The sequence below is a fragment of the Sciurus vulgaris genome, assembly GCF_902686455.1.
Source record: "Sciurus vulgaris genome assembly, chromosome: 3".
Lineage (NCBI taxonomy): Eukaryota > Metazoa > Chordata > Mammalia > Rodentia > Sciuridae > Sciurus > Sciurus vulgaris.
In genome coordinates, this window is record NC_136463.1 from 108,197,028 (window position 1) to 108,205,290 (window position 8,263).

The window sequence follows — 8,263 nt, forward strand, 5'->3', positions numbered from 1 at the left end:
TGCCTAATATAAAGTAATATAAAGTAACTCTATTCTTCCCTGTGCCCCCTGCTCTTATTGTGAATTAGCATCCACATATCAGAGAAAACATTTAGCCTTTGGTTTTTGGGGTTTGGCTTATTTTGCTTAGCATGATATTCTGTAACTCCATCCATTTTCCAGCAGATGCCATAATTTTTAAAGCTGAGTAATATTCCATCATATATATATATATATATACACACATTTTCTTTATTCATTCATTTTTTTTTTTTTTTTTTTTTGGTCAAGATAAAATTCATTGACTCCAACTTAGGTTAAAAGAGTTTAAGTCTCACCCACCACAGGGGATGACCCAAGGCACTTGGGGGAAGCCAGGTAAGTGGTGTGCATGTTGACTAGGATCTTGGCCAGAGGCCTGGAGGATCTTCAGCTCTTCCTTCCACAGTGTTTCCACCAAAGCCAGCTGACTTATCAAAGACCCCTTTTCATCCTTCATGTGAAAAACCCTCTGAAGCACAGTAGAACTCTCCTCTAGGACATGATGGCATATTTTCTGGGTTTGGTCTGAACTTGTCTTCTCATTTGTATCTAAAATTACTTCTCCAAGAAGTACTTTTATCCAGCATGTAGAGTTTTCAGTTTCCAGACATAACAGGTTAAGAGCTGTGAGTAACCTCCACGATGGTCCATCCCATCCAAATACCAAATTTTTTATAAAGCCATGATCCTTTAGAATGGAAATCTTTTTGTTCATCTGTTTATCAGATGATGGAAGATATTTAACAAGCATCTCTCTTGAGACATAAACACAAGTGTGAGGATTGCAGAGGGAAACAAAGCCATATCCAGCAGCAGCCACTGATTATTGCACCGGCCGAAACAGTTGAACCCCTCCTCATGCTTTCTATAACCGGAAGCCATTCTAATTTCAGAACAAGGAGTCTTCTCATTAAAAGCTGCTTTTACCTGGATGTGTGGGCTGTGATTCAACAAATGTAGGTAAGGAGCAAGCGTGCTAGCTGTCTGGCTCTGCAGGCATTCCTGCTTCCTAGGTCTCAGGTACACTGCTCCAATGTTGACAGTGCACCAGGCCCACAGGAAGGTGCTGTAGCTGAAGATGCCGTCAATGGACTCTGCAAACAGAGGCTGTAGGGAGGAGAAAAAGTCTCTGGAAGAGGCGAATGACTTCTACACCTGGGCTCTCTGCTCTACCCTCTTTTAACGGTTTGGGTAAAAATTTCACCACTTCTGGTTCCAAACACAGGGCAGGTTTAGGTCTTGGGTAAAATTTGCAGGTAAGACTTCCAGAGAGACCAGTCCCCAGTATGCCTTTCTGACACTGAAAAGGTACACAGAGCCAGCAGAAGAGACAGACAAGGCTTCCACTTAGTAAGGTACACCCCTAAGCAGCTTCGAATCACTGTTTCCATGGTGAGCAGGCTACTCTCGGACAAGGAAATAATCACCTATCCCTCCCGCAAGACCATTCTGCTCATCAGCCCTCTTCCTGCACCTGGATAATGAGCAGATGTTGAGTTCCTATCTTCAAACTTCCTGTCTTTCAGTCACTGCTTTAGTTCTATAAATTCACACTTGTAGCTCTCATTCAGTCCTCTCGATTCTGAACTTCTGAGGCATTTTAACCTCCTGATTCGGCTTGTTCTCCCTCTTCCTTTCTGTATTCTAAAACTGGAGTTTGTGTAGATGCTCAGTCCCCAAGCTCACCACAGCCTCCGTCCGACATGGCGCAGGTGGAGGCTCCATTCATCTTTTGAAGGGAATTTAGGTTGATTCCACATTTTACCTGTTGTGAGTTGAGCTGCTGTAAACATTGACGTGGCTGTATCACTGTAGTATGCTGATTTTCAGTCCTTTGACTATAAACCCAGGAGTGGGATAGCTTGGGTCAAATGGGGTTCAGTTCCAAGTTTTCTGAGGAATCTGCATACTGCTTTCCATAATGGTTGCACCAATTTGCTTTCCCACCAGCAATGTATGAGTGTACCTTTCCCCCACATCTTTGCCAACATTCGTTGTTGCTTGTATTCGTGATAATTGTCATTCTGACTGAAGTGAGATGAAATCTTAGTTTGATTTGCATTTCTAATTGCAAGTGATGCTAAACATTTTTTCATGTTTGTTGATCAATCATATTACTTCTGTGAAGTGCCTGTTCAGTTCCTTAGCCCATTTATGAATTGGGTTACTTGTTTTTTGGAGTTAGGTTTTTTGAGTTCTTTATATATCCTGGAGATTAATGCTTTATATAAGATGTTTGTGGTAAAGATATTCTGTAGGCTCTCTTCACATTATTGTTTCTTCTGCTGAGAAGCTTTTTAGTTTGACTCCATCCCATGTATTGATTCTTGATTTAACTTCTTGCACTTTAGGGGTCTTGTTAAGGAAGTCAGATCCTAGGCTCACATGGTGAAGATTTGGGCCTACTTTTACTTCTAGTAGTCACAGGGTCTCTCTTCTAGCACCTAAGTCTTTGATTCACTTAGAATTGAGTTTCGTGCAGGGTGACAGCTAAAGGTTTAATTTCATTTTGTTACATGTGACTTTCCATTTTTCCTAGCACCATTTGTTGAATAGGCTATCTTTTCTCCAGTGAATGTTTTTGGCACCTTTTTCTAGTATGAGATACCTGTATTTATGTGGGTTTGTCTCTGTGTATTCTATTCTGTACCATTGTTCTAAGTGCCTGTTTTGGTGTCAATACCATGCATTTTTTATTTATTTATTTATTTTTTTTATTTTTACAGACACATTTTGAGTCATTGTACACAAATGGGGTACAACTTTTCATTTCTATGGTCGTATACAATGTAGATTCACACCATTCATGTAATCATACATATACATAGGGTAATACTGTTTCATTGTACTATCTTTCCATCCCCACCCCATCCCACCCCATTTTCCTCTACACCATCCAAAGTTCCTTCATTCTTCTCTTTCCCCCTACCCCACCCCCCCTTGTTATAAATCGTCATTCACTTATCAGAGAAAGCATTCGGCCTTTGGTTTTTTGGGCTTGGCCTACTTCACTTAACATGATATTTTCCAACTTCATCGTTTCACCAGCAAATGCCATAATTTTATTATTCTTCTTTATGACTGAATAATATTCCATTGTGTATATATACCACAGTTTCTTTATCCATTCATCTGTTGAAGGGCATCTAGATCAGTTCCACAATCTAGCTATTGCAAATTGAGCTGCTATGAACATTGATGTGGCTGCATCACTGTGGTATGCTGATTTTAAGTCCTTTGGGTATAAACCGAGGCATGGAATAACTGGGTAAAAAGGTGGGTCCATTCCAAGTTTTCTGAGGAATCTCCACACTGCTTTCCAAAATGGCAGCACCAATTTGCAACTCCACCACCAATGTATGAGTGTGCCTCTTTCCCCACATCTACATACCAACACTTACTATTGCTTGTGTTCTTGATAATAACCATACTGTTTTTATTACTATGGCTCTGTAGTGTAGTTTGAGGTCAGTATTGTGATGCCTCCTGCTTTACTTTTCTCGTTAAGGATTGCTTTGGTTATTCTGGGTCTCTTATTTTTCCAAATGAATTTCATGATTGCCTTTTCTATTTCTATGAAGAACATCATTGGGACATTGGGATTTTAATAAGAATTGCATTAAATTTGTATAATGCTTTGGTTGTATGGTCATTTTGACAATATTAATTCTGCCTATCAAGGATCATGGGTGATCTTTCCATCTAAGGTCTTCTTCAATTTCTTTCTGTAGTGTCTGTAGTTTTTATTGTAGAGTTCTTTGATCTCTTTTGTTAGATTGACTCCCAAGTGTTTTTTTTTTTTTTTTTTGATGCTACTGTGAATGGGGTAATTTCCTTTATTTCTCTTTCAGTGAATTCATTACTGCTGTATAGGAATGTGTTTGATTTATGGGTATTGATTTTATACCCTGCTATGTTGCTGAATTCATTTATTAGTTCTAGAATTTTTTTTTTTTTACTTTTTTTTTTATTGTAAACAAATGGGATACATGTTGTTTCTCTGTTTGTTAGAATTTTTTAGATCTTCTAAATATAGAATCATGTCATTGGCAAATAGTGATAGTCTGAGTTCTTTTCTTTACCTATTTGCATATCTCTAATTTCTTCCTTCAAATTGTTCTAGCTAGAGTTTCAAGGACAATATTGAATAAAAATGGTGAAAGAGGGAATTCTTGTCTTGTTCTAGTTTTTAGAGGGGATGCTTTCAATTTTTCTCCATTTAGAATTATGTTGACCTTGGGTTTATCATATGTGACTTTTACAATGTTGAGGTATGTTCCTACTCTCCCTAATTTTTCTAGTGTTTTGAACAGGAAGTGGTGCTCTATTTTGTCAAATTATTTTTTCTGCATCTATTGAGATGATCATATGATTCTTATTAAGTCTATTGATATGATGAATTACATTAATTCTATATGTTCAATCAACCCTGTATCCCTGAGATGAATCCCACTTGATCATAGTACACTATCTTTTTAATATGATTTGTATGCTATTTGCCAGAATTTTATTGAGAATGTTTGCATCTATTTTCATCAGGGATATTGGTCTGAAGTTTTCTTTCCTTGATGTGTCTTTGTTTGGTTTTGGTATCAAGGTGATATTAGCCTCATAGAATGAGTTTGGCAAGGTTCCTTCCTTTTCTATTTCATGGAATAATTTGAGGAATATTGGTGTTAATTCTTCATTGAAGGTCTTTTAGAACTTGGGTCAGAATCTGTCTAATCCTGGTCTTTTCTTAATTGGTAGGCTTTTGATGTCATTTTCTATTTCATTACTTGAAACTGTTGTGTTTAAGTTGTGTGTGACCTCCTGATTCAGTTTCTGTAGGTCATAAATCTCTAGAAATTTGTTGATGGTTTCAATATTTATTATATTGGAGTATAAATTTTTAAAATAGTTTCTAATTATCTTCCGAATTTCTGTTGTGGCCATTGTGATATTTCCTTTTTCATAACATTTTAGTAATTTGAGTTTTCTCTTTTTATATTTACTATTGTGTCTAGGGATTTATCAATTTTATTGTTTTTTTTTTTCAAAGAACCAACTTTTCATTTTGTGAATTTTTTCAATTATTTCTTTTGTTTCAATTTCATTGATTCCAGCTCTGATTTTAATTATTTCATGTTTTCTACTCATTTTGATGTTGATTTGTTCTTCTTTTTCTAGGGTTTTCAGATGTAATGTTAGGTCATTTATTTGTTGACTTTTTATTCTTTTAATACATGAGCTCAGTGCAACAAACTTTCCTCTTAATACTGCCTTTATAGAGTCCCAGAGATTTTGGTATGTTTTATTGGCATTCTCATTTACCTCTAAGTGTTTTTTCATTTCATCCTTGATTTCTTTGACTATCCATTTATCATTCAATAGTGTATTATTTAATCTCTATGTGTTAGAGTAGCTTCTATTTTTCATTTTATTGTTGGTTTCTAATTTCAGGCCATTGTGATCTGATAAAATGCAGGGTATTACCTCTATTTTTTTTGTATTTACTAAGAGTTGCTTTATGGCATAAATATGGTCTGTTTTAGAGAAGGATCCATGTGCTGCTGGGAAAAAAAGGTGTATTTGCTTGTTGACTGATGAAATACTCTATAGATGTCTGGTAAGTATAAATTATTGATTGTATTACTTAGTTCTATAGTTTCTTTATGTAGTTTTTGTTTAGAAGATCTGTCCAGTAGTGAGAGAGATGTGTTAAAGTGCCCCAGTAGTATTGTGTTATGGTCTATTTGATTCTTGAAATTGAGAAGGGTTTGTCTGATGTATAGATGCTCCATTGTTTGAGGCATAAATATTTACAATTTTTATGCCTTGCTGATGTATAATTCCCTTCAGTAGAATGCAATAACCTTCTTTGTCCCTTCTGATTAACTTTGGCTTGAAATCAACTTTACCTGAGAATAGGAAACCCTGCTTGTTTATGCAATACATATGAGTGATAGTCTTTGTTTTTTCTCATCTTTCACCTTCAGTCTGTGGATGTCTTTGCCTATGAGATGTGTCTCTTGGAGAGAGCATATTGTTGGGTCTTGTTTTTCAACCCAATCTGCAAGTCTATCTTTTGATTGATGAGTTTAGGCCACATTTAAGATTATTATTGAGATATGATTTGTATTCCCTGTTATTTTTATTTCTGGCTTTTAATTTGATTTTGTTTCTCCTTTAACTATTCCTTTAGTGTAATTCCTCCCTTTGCTGGATTTCACTTTTTTTTTTTTCCCCCACTTCATCCTCATGGAATATTTCTTTGAGAATGTTCTGTAGTGCTGGTTTTCTATTTGTAAATTCTTTTAACTTTTGTTATCAAGGAAGGTTTTTAATTTTTTCTTCAAATCTGAAATTTAATTTTGCTGGATATTAAATTCTTGGTTGACATCCATTTTCTTTCAGAGCTTGAAATATATTGTTCCATGACCTCCTAAATTGAAGGTCTGGGTTGAGAAATCACCTGAGATCTGAACTGGTTTTCCCCTATACGTAATTTCCTGTTTTTGTTTTATGGCCTTTAGGATTTTATCCTTATTCTATAGTTTTGTCACTCTCATTATAATGTGCCTTGATGAGAGTCTGTTGTAATTTTGTACATTCGGGGCCTTTAGGATTTTATCCTTATTCTATAATTTTGTCACTCTCATTATAATGTGCCTGGATGTGGGTCTGCTGTAATTTTGTACATTCGGGGTCCTATAAGTCTTCTGTATTTGATTTTCTATTTCATTCTTCAGGTTTGGGAAATTTTCTGATGTTACTGAAATTATTGTACATTCCTTTTGTTTATATCTCTGATCTTCATCTATCCTGATAACTCTTAAATTTGGTCTTTTTATGTTATCCTATATTTCTTGGAAGTTCTGTTCATGGATTCTTACCATCTACCCTGCATGGTCAATTTCATTTTCAATATTAAATATTTTGTCTTCATTGCCTGAGGGTCTTTTTTCCAAATGGTCTAGTCTGTTGGTGATGCTTTCCATTGACTTTATAATTTAGTTTAGTGATTGCTTCATTTCAAGTATTTCTGCTTGTTTTTTTCACAATCTCTCTTTATTGAAGTGATATTTCACTTGTATTTTCTCTTTGATTTTACTCTTAATACCATTCCTTTCTTGGCAGATCAGTTTATGTACATTCTGAACTCCTTCTTGGACATTTCTTCTCCTGTGTTTTCAGTGAATTCTCTTGTTTGGACATCTTGGTTTGTTTGGGACATTTTGTTCCCTCATTTTTTCATGTTGCTTGTGTTTTCTCCCATCTAGTTTTGTAGATCTTAGGCAGTACTGATTCTACTATATAGACCTATATTGTCCCTGAAGATTTCCAGTATCCCACTTTAAGAGGGAGACCAATATCAGTAGCACCCAGTGCAAACAATATACAACCACAAATCTAAGAGCTTGCACCAAGGCATCCACTACCCTTTCCCTATCAACAGCAATGATGTGTTCAATCACTGTCCATAATATAAGCAGAAAATTTGCCAAAAGGATTTCCAGTCTCAAATGGTGGACAAAGAGAACAGAAATAGTGCAGGACATGATGTTCATGAGGAAGAAAAAGAAAAACTAGGTGCAAAAATTCACAAGAAGAGTTGAAGAGGAATGAACAGAGATTGACTGTTAGATGGAGAAAATGTAGAAAGGGAATCCAGAAAGACAGACAAACAAGAGGAATGATACATATATAAAAAAATAATAATAAAAACATAAGAATATACAGCAGAATGGAAAAACACCATGCATATATCACTTTCCTCAACAAACTGATGCACAAAAAACACCCTGCTCTAAATATGGTGGAGAGAGATGCCAGAGAAGAAGAAAATAAAAATAAAATGAATCTCAGTGGAAAATCGAACAACTGTTTGTGCCAGCATTTGAGTTTCTCAGCCCTGTCTGACTTCCCACAAGACTGCCTGGCCCAGACAGTCCCTGGCAGACCCAGTCACTATCCCACAAATCTGGGCTTCAGATGTCCTGGATTTGGCCATGTTGCAGTTCCAAGATCTCAGTGCCACTGGAATTTGGAGAGAGATCACCAGGAATGAGCAATCCTGACAGACAGCAACTAGATGGTGGCAACCAGAACTCAGGAAGAAGATCCCAGGCTCAGACAAACCTACAGGCACCCTGACACTGATCCTCTAAGTCCTGACCAGTATCCTCACACAGGGGTCGCTGTGCCCCAAGATGGCAATGGCAGCACACCTGTTGACACCCCACATCCCAGACTCTGCCTG

General features: G+C 36.5%; 1 pseudogene across 1 annotated transcript; it reads right to left on the reverse strand.

Annotated features, from left to right (window-relative positions):
• Window positions 1-306: 306 nt before the first annotated feature.
• LOC306658160 (SET domain-containing protein 4-like) lies at window positions 307-8,014 on the reverse strand (annotated as a pseudogene). The gene is made up of 2 exons: window positions 7,973-8,014; window positions 307-1,448 (listed from the first exon to the last, which is right to left on the reverse strand). The product of its transcript is annotated as an SET domain-containing protein 4-like (transcript).
• Between the last annotated feature and the right edge of the window lie 249 nt (window positions 8,015-8,263).